The 15,090-nt window shown below is 42.2% G+C and overlaps 1 protein-coding gene across 1 annotated transcript in view; it reads right to left on the bottom strand.

Annotated features, from left to right (window-relative positions):
- The window catches only part of SYNPO2 (synaptopodin 2), a 367,769-nt gene that overhangs the window by 72,550 nt on the left and 280,129 nt on the right, over window positions 1-15,090 (bottom strand). The gene's annotated exons all lie outside the window — the stretch shown is intronic.

The following is a 15,090-nucleotide window of genomic DNA, read 5'->3' on the forward strand; positions in this document are numbered from 1 at the left end:
TCTTGAATGCCAGTCTCAGCGCAGACTAGACTGAAAAATGTGACACATTTATTAAGGTAGCACTTCCATCAAAGTTATTATCTCAATATATTGCAATCATCATATTATTTAGTACTGTGTACTGACAATTGCTCATTTTGATTTTCTGCCCAGTTATTTCTTCTCTTTTCTCTGCTCTATGTAGAAAAAGTAAGTCTCTGTTCCTTGCAACTCCTGGCCCAGCTGCTCCCTCCTTCACCCTGCCAGGCTTTAGCAGTGACTTGTGACTCATATAGGGAAAATTGACCTCCTGTTTCTACGTAGATCTTAGGCTATGTTCACATGTTGCTTTTTTGCTGCTTTTTTCTGCAGCCAAAACCTGATGTCTTGGCAGTAAAAAAGTCGCAGACAAAAAGCAAGTTTGGCTGGCTTTTTTGCTGCTTTTCTTGCTGAGTTTTTTTTACTGCGTTTTTCAGGATCCCCATGTTTAGACTTGCTTCCACCATACAAGCATGAACAGATTTTTGTGGGCCCCGGGCAAAAGAGTCTCAGTGGGCCTCTTTAACACATACCACGATTAATGATGCACAGATATGGCAGAGAAATATAGGTATATTACAATGCCAAAGATTTCACTTACTTCTTTCATTACATGAGTGATATCTATTATAAATTTTACAATAGCTCAGAAACCAGACAGTATAGTCCTCCATACAGCAATATACATAGTTACATAGTTACATAGTTATTAAGGTTGAAGGAAGACTTTAAGTCCATCTAGTTCAGCCCATAGCCTAACCTAACATGCCCTAACATGTTGATCCAGAGGAAGGCAAAAAAAAACCCATGTGGCAAAGAGTAAGCTCCACATTGGGGAAAAAAATTCCTTCCCGACTCCACATACGGCAATCAGACTAGTTCCCTGGATCAACGCCCTATCAAGAAATCTAGTGTATAAACCCTGTAACATTATACTTTTCAAGAAAGGCATCCAGTCCCCTCTTAAATTTTAGCAGTGAATCACTCATTACAACATCATACGGCAGAGAGTTCCATAGTCTCACTGCTCTTACAGTAAAGAATCCACGTCTGTTATTATGCTTAAACCTTCTTTCCTCCAGACGTAGATGATGCCCCCTTGTCCCTGTCTCAGGTCTATGATTATAAAGATCATCAGAAAGGTCTTTGTACTGTCCCCTCATATATTTATACATTAAAATAAGATCACCCCTTAGTCTTCGTTTTTCCAAACTAAACAGCCCCAAGTGTAATAACCTATCTTGGTATTGCAGACCCCCCAGTCCTCTAATAACCTTGGTCGCTCTTCTCTGCACCCGCTCCAGTTCAGCTATGTCTTTCTTATACACCGGAGACCAGAACTGTGCACAGTATTCTAAGTGTGGTCGCACTAGTGACTTGTATAGAGGTAAAATTATGTTCTCCTCATGAGCATCTATGCCTCTTTTGATACATCCCTTTATTTTATTTGCCTTTGTAGCAGCTGCCTGACACTGGCCACTGAATATGAGTTTGTCATCCACCCATACACCCAGGTCTTTTTCATTGACGGTTTTGCCCAGAGTTTTAGAATTAAGCACATAGTTATACATCTTATTACTTCTACCCAAGTGCATGACCTTACATTTATCCCCATTAAAGCTCATTTGCCATTTATCAGCCCAAGCTTCAAGTTTACATAAATCATCCTGTAATATAAAATTGTCCTCCCCTGTATTGATTACCCTGCAGAGTTTAGTGTCATCTGCAAATATTGAAATTCTACTCTGAATGCCCCCTACAAGGTCATTAATAAATATGTTAAAAAGAAGAGGGCCCAATACTGACCCCTGTGGTACGCCACTGCTAACCGCGACCCAGTCCGAGTGTGCTCCATTAATAACCACCCTTTGTTTCCTATACCTGAGCCAGCTCTCAACCCACTTACACATATTTTCCCCTATCCCCATTATTCTCATTTTATGTATCAACCTTTTGTGTGGCACCGTATCAAAAGCTTTTGAAGAGTCCATATACACTACATCTACTGGGTTCCCTTGGTCCAGTCCGGAACTTACCTCTTCATAGAAGCTGATCAAATTAGTCTGACATGAACGGTCCCTAGTAAACCCATGTTGATACTGGGTCATGAGGTTATTCCTCATCAGATACTCCAGTATAGCATCCCTTAGAATGCCCTCCAGGATTTTACCCACAGTAGAGGTTAAGCTTACTGGCCTATAATTTCCGAGTTCAGTTTTTGTCCCCTTTTTTGAATATTGGCACCACATTTGCTATACGCCAGTCCTGTGGTACAGACCCTGATATTATGGACTCTTTAAAGATTAAAAATAATGGTCTATCAATGACTGTACTTAATTCCTGCAGTACTCGGGGGTGTATCCCATCCGGGCCCGGAGATTTGTCAATTTTAGTGATTTTTAGACGCCGCCGTACTTTCTGCTGGGTTAAGCAGGAGACACTTAATGGGGAATTGTTGTTATCACTGATCATATTGTCTGCCATGGGATTTTCTTGTGTAAATACTGATGAAAAAAAGTCATTTAGCATATTGGCTTTTTCCTCATCCTCATCCACCATTTCCCCCAGACTATTTTTAAGGGGGCCAACACTTTCATTTTTTAGTTTCTTACTATTTATGTAGTTAAAGAATATTTTGGGATTATTTTTACTCTCTGGCAATTAGTCTCTCTGTCTCAATTTTTGCTGCCTTGATTTGCTTTTTACAGAATTTATTTAATTTTCTGTATTTATTTAGTGCCTCATCACTACCTACTTCCTTTAATTCTCTAAATGCTTTCTTTTTGTCCCTTATTGCACCCCTTACAGCTCTATTTAGCCATATTGGTTTCCTCCTATTTCTAGTATGTTTATACCCATATGGTATATACTGTGCACAGGTCCTATCCAGGATGCTAATAAACGTCTCCCATTTTCTTTGTGTATTTTTATGTCTCAGGATATCGTCCCAGTTAATTGCACCAAGATCATCTCTCATCTGTTGGAAATTTGCCCTCCTGAAGTTTAGTGTCCTTGTCACCCCTCTACTACACATCCTATTAAAGGAGACATGAAAACTTATTATTTTGTGATCACTATTCCCCAAGTGACCCCCAACCCTTATATTTGATATGCGGTCTGGCCTGTTGGTTAGTATTAGGTCTAGCAGTGCCCCCTTTCTTGTTGGGTCCTGAACCAGTTGTGAAAGGTAATTGTCTCTCATAGTTGTCAAAAACCGATTACCTTTGCTGGAACTGCAGGTTTCTGTTCCCCAATCTATTTCAGGGTAGTTGAAGTCCCCCATAATAATGACTTCTCCTTGAGTCGCAGCTTCATCTATTTGCTTTACGAGGATATTCTCCATTGCTTCCATTATTTTTGGAGATTTATAACAAACCCCTATCAGTAATTTATTATTTTTTCCCCCTCCTCTTATCTCCACCCACAGGGACTCTACATTTTCATTAGATTTACCTATATTATCACGCAGGATGGGTTTTAAGGACGATTTTACATACAGACACACCCCTCCCCCTCGCTTATCCGTTCGGTCATTTCTGAACAGACTATAGCCCTGCAAGTTAACAGCCCAGTCATGGCTCTCATCCAGCCATGTTTCAGATATCCCCACCATGTCATAATTATGCTCCAACAACATTAATTCTAATTCGTCCATTTTGTTGGCGAGGCTTCTGGCATTAGTATACATGCACTTGATGTTCCTCTCTGTACCTCTATTCTTTCTTAAATTATTAACTGTTCTAACCCCACCCCCCATGCCACCGCCACCCCCAACTTCCTTAATTGTGCCCAGGTCTCTATCTGCCCTATCTTCCCTCCTATAAATTGAATACCCTCCCCCCCAATCCCTAGTTTAAACACTCCTCCAACCTTCTAACCATTTTCTCCCCCAGCACAGCTGCACCTTCCCCATTGAGATGCAGCCTGTCCCTAGCGTAGAGCCTGTAGCCAACTGAGAAGTCGGCCCAGTTCTGCAGGAACCCAAACCCCTCCTTCCTACACCAATTCTTGAGCCACTTATTAACCTTCCCAATCTCCCATTGCCTCTCTGGCGTGGCACGTGGTACAGGCAGTATTTCGGAAAATACCACATTGGAGGTCCTTGCTTTCAGCTTGCAGCCCAATTCCCTGAAATCATCTTTAAGGACCTTCCACCTACCTCTAACTTTGTCATTTGTGCCAATGTGCACCATGACCGCTGGGTCCTCACCAGCCCCTCCCAGTAATCTGTCAACCCGATCAGCGATGTGTCGGACTCGAGCGCCAGGTAGGCAGCATACCGTCCGACGATCCCTGTCTTTGTGACAGATTGCCCTATCTGTTCCCCTAATAATTGAGTCCCCCACTACCAGCACCTGTCTGGCCTGTACTGCTCTCCTATTTCCCTCCTTACTGTAGCAGTCACTCCTCCGGCTTTCAGAGGACATGCCTGGCTGCAGCAGTGCTACCCCTGTACTGGCAACCCGTCATCTGCCAACTTAGCAAACTTATTGTGGTGTGCCAGATCAGGACTAGCCTCCCTGGCACTCTTCCCTCTACCCCGCTTTCTGACTGTCACCCAGCTAGCTACTTCACTGTCCTGCAGCTCCATCCTACCATCCCCCCCTCATCTATCCCATTGAGCGTCTGCTCAGTGAGCAGAAGACTCCTCTCCATATTGTCTATGGATCTCAGTGTTGCCAGCTGCACATTTAGATCCAGAATCTGGGTTTCCAAATGCACAACGTGCTCCCATCTCGCACAGCAGTATGCACCCTCGACCGGCTGCTCAAGGACTTCACTGAATTGCATGTCACACTTACCGCCGTTCACACTTACGCTCAGGTCACACTCAGCTTAAGAGCAGCCAAGTAAAAAGCATGTTGGCCGGAAGTGAAGGGTCTGCTCCGCAATGTCCCAGTTGTGGTCATTGCATATGAGAGCGATTGAAACTGTTCTATGTTCCTGAGGGCAGAAGAACCAGCATTGACTGGGATCCCTGGTGTTGCTAAAGGATAGCTGCAGTTTTTCTGTCTTCCCCTCTGGTTTGTTTAATGCACTTTTGCACATGAATTAAGGGTCTGTGAACTGTTAATAGGTCCCAAACCCTTTTTGTCCCTAAGGACTGTGCACCTGGCCCTCGTGAACTCTGTCCTGTTTTCCCTGAACTCTGCCCCATGTTTTCCATGAACCAAATGGTCTGTGAGGCTACCACATGGGCAACATTGTGCAATTTAGAGGGACTGTTGTTCACAAAAGAGGGTGGGGAGGAAACAGACGTCCCGATGTTCCAGCCAGGTCAGGACTTTGTGGACTGTGCTTCTGGATTGCTGGAGTTGGTGATGTGTTGGCTAATGGGCCTCTAGTTGAAAGTACTTGCACACTCTGTGTTTGGTCCCAGATCAGTGGGATCGGGTCATGCGGACCCGTTGGGAAAAATGAATAATCCGTTGTTTTAAATGAACTTGAATTCTGGCTTCCGGGGTCCCTTCCGAATGGGTCCTGGGACAGTGCTGACTGGGACCAGGGTCAGTGCTTACGGTAAAAAAGGACACTTTTATACCCCTGGAAGAAAATTTTTTTTTTATGTGTTTGGGGTTTGCATTGTTTGTCTTGCAGGTTCCGGAATGATGGAGGATGGCCATGTTCAAAGAGGGGAGGAGTGTAAAGGTGTGAACAGTGATTGTCGTGTTCCTGACCCTGAAGACAAGAATCGCATAAAGTGAATAGTGTTATGCATTATTGTACATGTATTGTGATGTGTAAAGTGTGAACTATATCATGAGATTATAGGAATGTAATGTGTAACACTAACAATGCATAGTGTTTTAGGTAATGGTGCTGCTGTGTAGGTACTGTAAAGGTAATGCCTAGTGTGAGTAAGGTACACTCCAGCACAAGTACACAGGAAAAGCAATAGAATAAGATTTCGAACATAAGATAAAGTGTGATAGGCATTGTAAGTGTAATATGCTTAGTGCATACTGTTAGAAGATAGTGACTGTAGTTAAGTAGTAATTTTAGAATGTAGGTGACAGGTTCAGTCTCTTGTGGCAAATAGAGTAAAGAGACAGTTAATATTTGGTCTTGCCCATAGTGGGAGATGATAGGGCCAGTAAAAAGGAGATTGCTTCCTGTTTCTAGAGAGTTTGCTTACTAAGTGACAAGGTGAAGTCCAAGGTGGAGTGGGCTGATAGCATAAGTAAAAAATTGTTTTCCGTGGTACAAGGCCTTACAAGACTCAGTGGAGACATTCCAGTAATGTCCAGAGCCTACTGCCAGGGCGTCATGGAGCAGCACTTTGACCATGGCTATCGCCCTCTGGCACCTTACATATGTGCACACGGAGCTTTTCTAAGGGCATACAATGTCTTTAAGATACTAGTGGATCCTCAAGGTTTTCCTAAGCAAAGCTGCTTAAGGAAAAAGCCGGAGATCTTTTTCCTGAAGCAGCTTCATCAGTGGCGTTGCTACCACTTTTGTGCTGGCTCTGCCACTGGCGTATTTTTTCTAGAGTTTAAACTATAACTAGCAGAAGCCACCTGAGGAATGAGCATGCTACTTCTTTTAATCAGTTCATGGTTTCTAAACCCTGAAGTGGCTAAACGATTGAACATGGGCAGAGCAATGTCATTTTTACAATCCTGTACATTATGTTCATTTTTTGCAGTGCTTTTTAGGCACGTTTTCTGGTGGATTTCAAACAGAAACCCACCAAAAAAGACAGTATGCGCACACAATAACCAGGGTGGGTAAATCCATGTTTTATTTTTTTTAATGACATTTTCAGATGTCACAGTTTTGAAGATTTTTTTAAGCTTTTTTTCTCACGTGTATTTTTGCAGTCTGACTTGACATTGTCAAGTTTCAATACAATTCCACAAGGAATCAACATCAAGTTGATTCGTAACGTCACTTTTTTTTACCTCAGAAATTGTTTGGTTTTCTTAACCTGCAACATATATATAACCTGCATGAACTCCAGACATAATATTGCTGTACATCCTTATTATCATCTAATAACCTGGTTTTCTCATTATTTATTCATTTTCCAGCACAACACCCTGTCATTAAAGAGGAAATGTCATAATAATGTTGCAGTTGCCCATTTGCAGATGTTTTCTTGTCTTTATAGAAATAGGTCACATAAAGTAGCTACATGTCAGTGTGTATTCCTGCTAAAGGATGCTGATTGTAGTGGTCCTGCACTATCCCTTTTTAAGGAGTGTGAGTTTTAACTCATTCAAAAATAGGAGTTTGTACCTTAACCCCTTCACCCTCCAAGCCTGTTTTCACCTTGATAACCAGGCCAAATTTTACAATTCTGACCAGTGTCACTTTATGAGGTAATAACTCTGGAACGCTTCAACAGATTCCAGTGATTCTGAGAATTTTTTCTTGCAATACATTGTACTTCATGATAGTGTTAAAATTTGTTCGATATGACTTACATAAACCAGATAGTTATGTTACACAAAATAGGTAATAAATAAAATTTACCACATGTCTACTTTACATCTGCATCATTTTTGAAACATAGTTTTTTTTGTTAGGAAGTTAGAAGGTTTAACCTCTTTACACCAAAGGCCAGTCTCACACGTCCAGATAATTCCGGTACCGGAGAAATCGGTACCGGAGTTATCCGTGTCCGTGTGTCCGTGTGCTCATGTGGCACATCAGTGTGGCACACGTGCGGCAGCCGTGTACCACCCGTGTGCCGCCTGAGGACCACACGGACCATGCAGGAGAGACAGCGCTATAGTAAGCGCTGTCCCCAGCGTGTGGTGCTGAAGTCGGCATTCATCTCTTGTCCCCTGCAGCGCTCGCAGGAGAGAAGAGATGAAAAATCTATTTTTTATTTTTTTTTGTTAAAAATAAAGTTTGGGGTCACCTCCCGCCTCCCACCCCCTGTGCGCCCGCCCACTTGCAGAGAAATACTCACCCAGCTCCCGTGATGCCTCCTCTCAGCACTGGCAGCCTGTCCTGTGTGAGCGGTCACGTGGTACCGCTCATTACAGTGATGAATATGTGGCTCCACCTCCCATACGGAGGCGGGAGGTGCCCCAAGCTTTATTTTTAACAAAAAAAATTAGATTTTTCATCTCTTCCCTCCTGCCAGCGCTGCAGGGTACAAGAGATGAATGCCGCCTTCAGCACAACACTCTGGGGACAGTGCTTAACTGTAGCGCTGTTTCTCCTGCGGCGGTACGTGCACACGGAGGAGAGTGCACACTGTTCTCCGTGTGCACGTGTGCGGGATGCTTTGAGGACCGTGCTGCCGGAGAAAAGCAGACATGTCTCTGTGTTTTGCACACAGACACACGGTCCGTGAAAACACGGAGACATGTGCATAGACCCATTCATTTGAATGGGTCTACATGTGTCAGTGTCTCCGGTACGTGAGAAAACTGTCACTACACTCACTGGAGCCACTGACGTGTGAAACCGGCCTATGGTGGTTTGCACGTTAATGACCGGGACAATTTTTACAATTCTGACCACTGTCCCTTTATAGATAATAACTCTGGAATGCTTCAACGAATCCCACTGAATCTGAGAATGTTCGAGACATAAACCATGTTCCAAATTATTATGCAAATGATATTTTTCTCGGATTTTCCTAAATGGTTGGTGCAAATGACATTTAGCCTAAAAGTCATCACCCGTTAGAGAATACATAGAATTTTATTGAAGAAACCTCCCAATGATAACGGTATAATCTCCAAAATGAATAAAAACTCAAAATGCACTGTTCCAAATTATTAGGCACAGTAGAATTTCTAAACATTTGATATGTTTTAAAGAACTGAAAATGCTCATTTGTGGAATTTGCAGCATTAGGAGGTCCCATTCACTGAACAAAAAAGCTATTTAACTCCAAAACATCCTAACAGGCCAAGTTACATGTTAACATAGGAACCCTTCTTTGATATCACATTCACAATTCTTGCATCCATTGAACTTGTGAGTTTTTGGAGACTTTCTGCTTGTATTTCTTTGCATGAAGTCAGAATAGCCTCCCGGAGCTGCTGTTTTGATGTGAACTGCCTCCCACCCTCATAGATCTTTTGCTTGATGATACTCCAATGGTTATCTATAGGGTTGAGGTCAGGGGAAGATGGTGGCCACACCATGAGTTTATCTCCTTTTATGCCCATAGCAGCCAATGAGTCTGTTTAAGACTGATTTCAGTGATCCATTGAGCCCTGAGACACAATACCATCCACGGGTTTATTTGAAAAACAAAACACTTAAATCTTTATGACACTTAAATCTAATTTGCATAATAATTTGGAACATGGTGTATTGTACTTCATGATAGTGGTAACATTTCTTCTATAAAACTTTCATTTATTTTGTAAAAAAAAATGAAATTTTGAATTCTTAAATCAGCTCTTAAATCAGAAAGATGTCACACAAATTAATTAATAACATTTCCCACAAGTCTACTTTACAGTATGCAAAAGTGGCACCATTCTAAAAACTACACCCTCAAGGTGCTCTAAACTACATTCAAGAACTCTATTAACCCTTCGGGTGATTCAAAGGAAGTTTTGGAATGTGGAAAAAATAAACATTTCACTTTTTTTCACAAAAAATTTATTTACACCCAAGTTTTATATTTTCACGAGGGTAACAGGAAAAAATTAACCCCAAAATGTGCTGTACAATTTCTCCTGAGATTGCAGATACCCCATATGTGGGGGAAAACCACTGTTTGGGTGCATGGCAGGGCTCGGAAGGGAAGGAGCAAAATTTGACGTTTAGAATGTAAAATTTGCTGGAATCATTAGTGGACACCCTGTCACTTTTGAAGAGCCATTGATGTTCATAAACAGTGGAAACCTTCAAAAGTGACCCGATTTTGAAAACTATACCCCTCAAAGAATGTATTGTGATGTGTGATGATGAGCACCTTGAATCCCCATGTGCTTCAGAAAAGTTTATAACGTTGAGCCGTGAAAATTAAAAAATCACATTTTCCTCACAAAAATGTTATTTTAGCACACTTGTTTTATTTTCAGAGGGGTAACAGAAAATATTGCACCATACAATTTGTTTTAGCCCCAGATTTTACATTTTCACATTAGAAGTGGGTAAAAATGGCACCATAATTTGTCCCATATTTTCTGCTGAACGTGGCAATACCCCATATGTGGCTGTACACTACTGCTTAGCCATATGGAGAGACTCGGGAGGGACAAAGCGCTATTTGCCTCCTGGAGTGCAGATTCTCCTAGAATAGTTTGCAGACTCCATATACAAAGCTTCTAGTTGCTAGAAGAGCAGAATCCCTATCTCAAGAAACCCAATTTGGAAAAATAATACCCCTTAGGGAATTTTCTACTGGTGTAGTGACGATTTTGACTCCATTGGTGTTTTCCAGAAACAAGCAGCAATGAATGTTGCTGAGTGAAAATTGAAAACTGCTGTTGTAGTGACCAGTACGCTCTAGGAACCAATACATTGTAGTGATCAGTACCTTATAGTGACCAGTACATTATGCCCAGCTCATGCTTCTGGAGACATGCACCTGTAAGTTAGGCGGGTTCAAATCGTTTCAGAAATGCCAAACATGTGGACGCTATATATGGTTTACGCACACTGTGCGGCTCAGAAGGGAGGGGGGCAATTGGATTTGGTAGCACAGTATCATGGAACATGGAAGCTCCTATATTTCCATTAACAGATGATGAATCTGAGTAGGGACTTGCATTTTTGTGGATTAAGTTCAAGCTTTTGTTATGAACATTTTGCATAATATTTAGGATCACATTTATAAGGCACACTATGCTGAGCACTTACTTTGGGGTTTCCATCTAAATCTCTGAACGAGGGTTCGGTCTGAATCATGTATTTCAGAGATTTACATGGGATCCAAGAAGTATCGCTTCTCCTTGCGGAGAGTGACATGTTAAGCATGTCGAGGTGAGGAGACTTAAAGCCGCAATGCTCCTCTGTGAAATATGCAAATTGTCTCTTCAGAGAGGAAGAGGACAAGAACTCTAGTGCCACCTATTGGAAGTAGCAAAAAGCCAAACCAGAATCTCAATTTGGAGACACTGTGTTTCGGAGTACTGCCCCTCGTCAGTGCAAAGTGGAGACAGTGTCTGCAAATTGAGATTCTGGTTTGGCTTTTATCATATGTCAAAGTCATATGACAAAGCTCATTAAAGGGTCGACATTGACTGTTAGGATTGCTACTTCCAATAGGTGGCACTAAAGTTCTAGTCCTCTTCCTCTCTGAAGAGACAATTTGCAGAGATTTACATGGAAACTTCGGTGTAAGCGGTCGGCACAGAATGCAGGATAAATGAGAGCTGAGCCTTTCTGCAATTTTTTGGGAGGCAGAATGAAGAAATCAACAGCCGCTGAAGAATTGGTTTTATGTATTTATTGCGCCGTTCCTTGTGCTGTATAAGTGATATGACGACTTTATTCTTCGGGTCGGTGCAATTACAGAGATACCATATTTATATAGCTTTTTAGTGTGCGACAGCAGCCAAACATAAAAAACGCTTTTTATTGCAAAAACTAGGCATCCTCATATTTTGAGAGCTATAATTTTTCCAAATTTCGGCAGGCTTTTGTAGGTTGAGTTGATGTTTTTATTGGTACCATTTTCAGACACATGACATTTTTTGATCGCTTTCTATTATGATTTTTCGGATACAGAATGAACAAAAACCAGCAATTCAGGATTTGTTTTTTTTTTATGTTGTTCCACGGGTGGTAAAATTGATAAGGCAGTTTTTTGAGTCAGTACAATTACAGTGATACCTCGTTTATATAATTTTTTTTAAGTTTAATATAGAAAAAAATTATTATTTTTGCATTGCTTTATACTGAGATTAACTAACTTTTTATTTTTCATCTGATGTAGTTATATGACAGCTTGTTTTTTGCGGGACAACATGATGTTTTCAGCTGTGCCATTTTCATTTATATTTGTGTTTTTAATTGTGTTTTATTCTACTTTTTGTTTGGCAGTATGATGATAAACCATTGCTTTTTGCCTAGTTTTTTATTTTTTTTTATGGTGTTCATTAAAGGGGTTAACTAGTGGGCCTGTTTTACAGGTTGGGTCATTCTGGACGTAGCGATACCAAATATGCGTACTTTTATTGTTTATATATTTGTTTTCCATGAAAATATTTATTCATAGATATGTGGCGCCCCTAGGGGTATTTGCCACAAAAATAGTTATTGACACCAAATACAAATACTAAAATAGCAAGACTGCACTACCATCTCCGGCCAGAAGGGGGAGCTCCAGAGACTCCCCTTGATCCATTCTGGTCTGAGAAAAGGACTGGCAGTTGGGTTGAGGAGCTGAAAGTGAGAGGTCGTATAACTGAACTCCTAACAGCCCTATGACGGATTATAGGCCCGTAGTACCCATAGTAGGAAAAGAGGAATAGAGAAAAAGGACATTGTGAGAACCGGGTAGCAATAATCACTATCCAGAATAGGCGCAGAGACGGATACCGGATCCGTGGCTATATTCATTATATATAATACAGCAACCGGAAGGACGTGAGGTGATATCAGCTTCACCAGGGTAAGACGCAGCAACAGACACAGAGTTCAGCGGTACTCCCAGAGGGGGTAAGCCGATAAAAAGGACTCGGGTTGTCCGTCGAACCAGAGCACAGAAGAGACAGATTGGGTCGGCAGCCAGTTCACATACAGCAGCAGGGCCATACAGAAACTGCGCATAATAAGAGGTGGAAATCCTGACAGGATCAAAGTAATTCAGAGTTCTTATACAGACTCTGGTGACAGTATTGGTTGCAAATCCCTTTTTGTTGAAGTAAACTGGTTAAACGTTTCAGCGCCTCAGTCTTTCATTTGGACAATAGCCATCGATCCAGGATCGGGGTCATCACAGCTGAGAGGACCTGCTGCTGATCAAGTAAGTGTCTGTTCCTTCATGATATCCCTTACACTGTGCATCGCCTGAGGCCACAGCACCGGGTCAAGCCACTAGTGACATCCCCCTCAAGAGACGGACCTCATTGATCTGGTGCTGGGTACCTCAGTCTCCCGGGCATCACAGATACAACATATTTTTAGTTTATATACTGTATATACTAAATGGAGGCCCGATGCTATCGCATTGAGAGGGCGGTAATGTCACGATGGGGGCAGGCTTTGAGAATCTCTCCCACCCACCTATCCACTCTCTCTCACCATGTGCTGACTTCCTTCTCCCATCTGTGCTCTCTTCTTTGACCTGTCTACTCCATGTGCTATCCCCCTTATCTGCTGTCTCTCTCCTTCCTGTGCTGTGTTCTCCCCTCATGTGCTGTCCCATTTGAGCCGTCTCCCCCCTGTGCTCTGTCTCTCTCACCCCTGTGCACTTTGATAGCAGAGGATACATTTTGTGAGGTAAAATATTGTTAAAAAACAGTCAGTGAAATATTTTACCTAACAAAAGAAATCCTTTGCGATCTCCTGCTGTAATGTCAGTATTGTCTTTTGCTTCCTCCCCTGCCCAGGAGATGTGGTATGCACACAGACAATTTTTAAAATGAACTTTCGTTCTTGGGAAAACCCCTTTAATGTGACCGGCTTCCTCTGCCTGTAGACACGTTGCGCATCTGCCGCTGGGATCAGCCGAATGATTCACTGCACCTGTGCAGTAAATCAGACCGCTGCCATCTTCGTGCAGACAGATAGCGGCGTTCACATTAAGGCTGCCATCACACTAGCAGTATTTGGTCAGTATTTTACATAAGTATTTGTAAGCGAAAACCAGGAGTGGAACAATTAGAGGAAAAGTATAATAGAAACATATACACCACTTCTGCATTTATCATCCACTCCTGGTTTTGACTTACAAATACTGATGTAAAATACTGACCAAATACTGCTAGTGTGACGGCAGCCTAAAACTGCGCATGCGCTCCTTCTGTACAAAGATGGCGGTGGTCAGTGAATCATTTGTCTGATCCTGGCGGCGGCATGTTCGCGACGGTGTTCCGCTGGTGGTACAGTGCAAGAGGCTGCGTACGGTGTATACAGCGTGTGTGTGTGGTGCGTATGGCGTATACAGTGTGTGTGTGTGTGTGGTGTGACGGTGTTCCGCTGGTGGTACCGCACAAGAGGCTGGTACCACCAGCAGTTTCCATATTGAGACACCCATCACTTGGTTGTCCCAATATGGAGGTCGGTGAACGTCCACTGCTTGAATTCTGGGATCCGGACACATCTGGACGGAACAGAATGTGAAGACATTACAAGGTAAGTATATATTTAGATATATTTATTTTAAAAAATTAAAAAAATGTTTAAAACTTTTTTTAACTTTTTTACTTTGTCCCACTAAGGGACTTTGATTTTTTGCAGGCTGATCGCTTGTATAGCATAGAGATGCAGGAGCATCCTTATGCTATGCAAACATTCTTCCCTCTACCTGCTCCCGGAATACTAAAATCAAGTTTGATTGCAGTATTTGGGGGGTTAAAGTGCCAGGAGCGATGCGGGACCACTCCTGGCACTGAGTGTCGGGTGTCAGCTGTCAGAATCAGCCTCTGTGCACACAAAATCGCCCGGATGTATTCATACATCTCAGGTCAATAAGTCGCGTTTGGAGAGCCCCTGATGTGCCTGGAAACCCATCACAAGTGACCACTCAAGGAATGTATCTAAGAGGGGGAGAAGCTACAGGCAGAGCTCCTCCTCCGCCTCCTCCTATCTACATAGAATCTCATCAGTAGCAGTCGCCATTTCCTATCTCAGTAATGGAAGAGTCTATCTGCACTGAATATAGATCTTACCTCAGAATTGATATTTTTGATGACTGATCAATTCTGGCAGACAAAGAAGCAGATTTATCTGAAAAGATATATTTGCATGTATACTGTTGATTTATGAAATAAAAAAATAAAACAATGGCTATGCTTCAAATATATATGGATGTATCAAAGTTTTACTTGACAAATAATGCGCAATTTTCATTCAGATTATCTCACTTAAGAGGATGAACATTGTAAAGGGGTCTACCATGCTGGAGTACCTCTTTCAGTACCACCCCGTGTTTCAGGAGGTCCACTCTGCTTTGGCTGGAGTCTGAATGAAGGACGCTGG

This window comes from Ranitomeya variabilis, chromosome 1 (genome assembly GCF_051348905.1).
Source record: "Ranitomeya variabilis isolate aRanVar5 chromosome 1, aRanVar5.hap1, whole genome shotgun sequence".
Lineage (NCBI taxonomy): Eukaryota > Metazoa > Chordata > Amphibia > Anura > Dendrobatidae > Ranitomeya > Ranitomeya variabilis.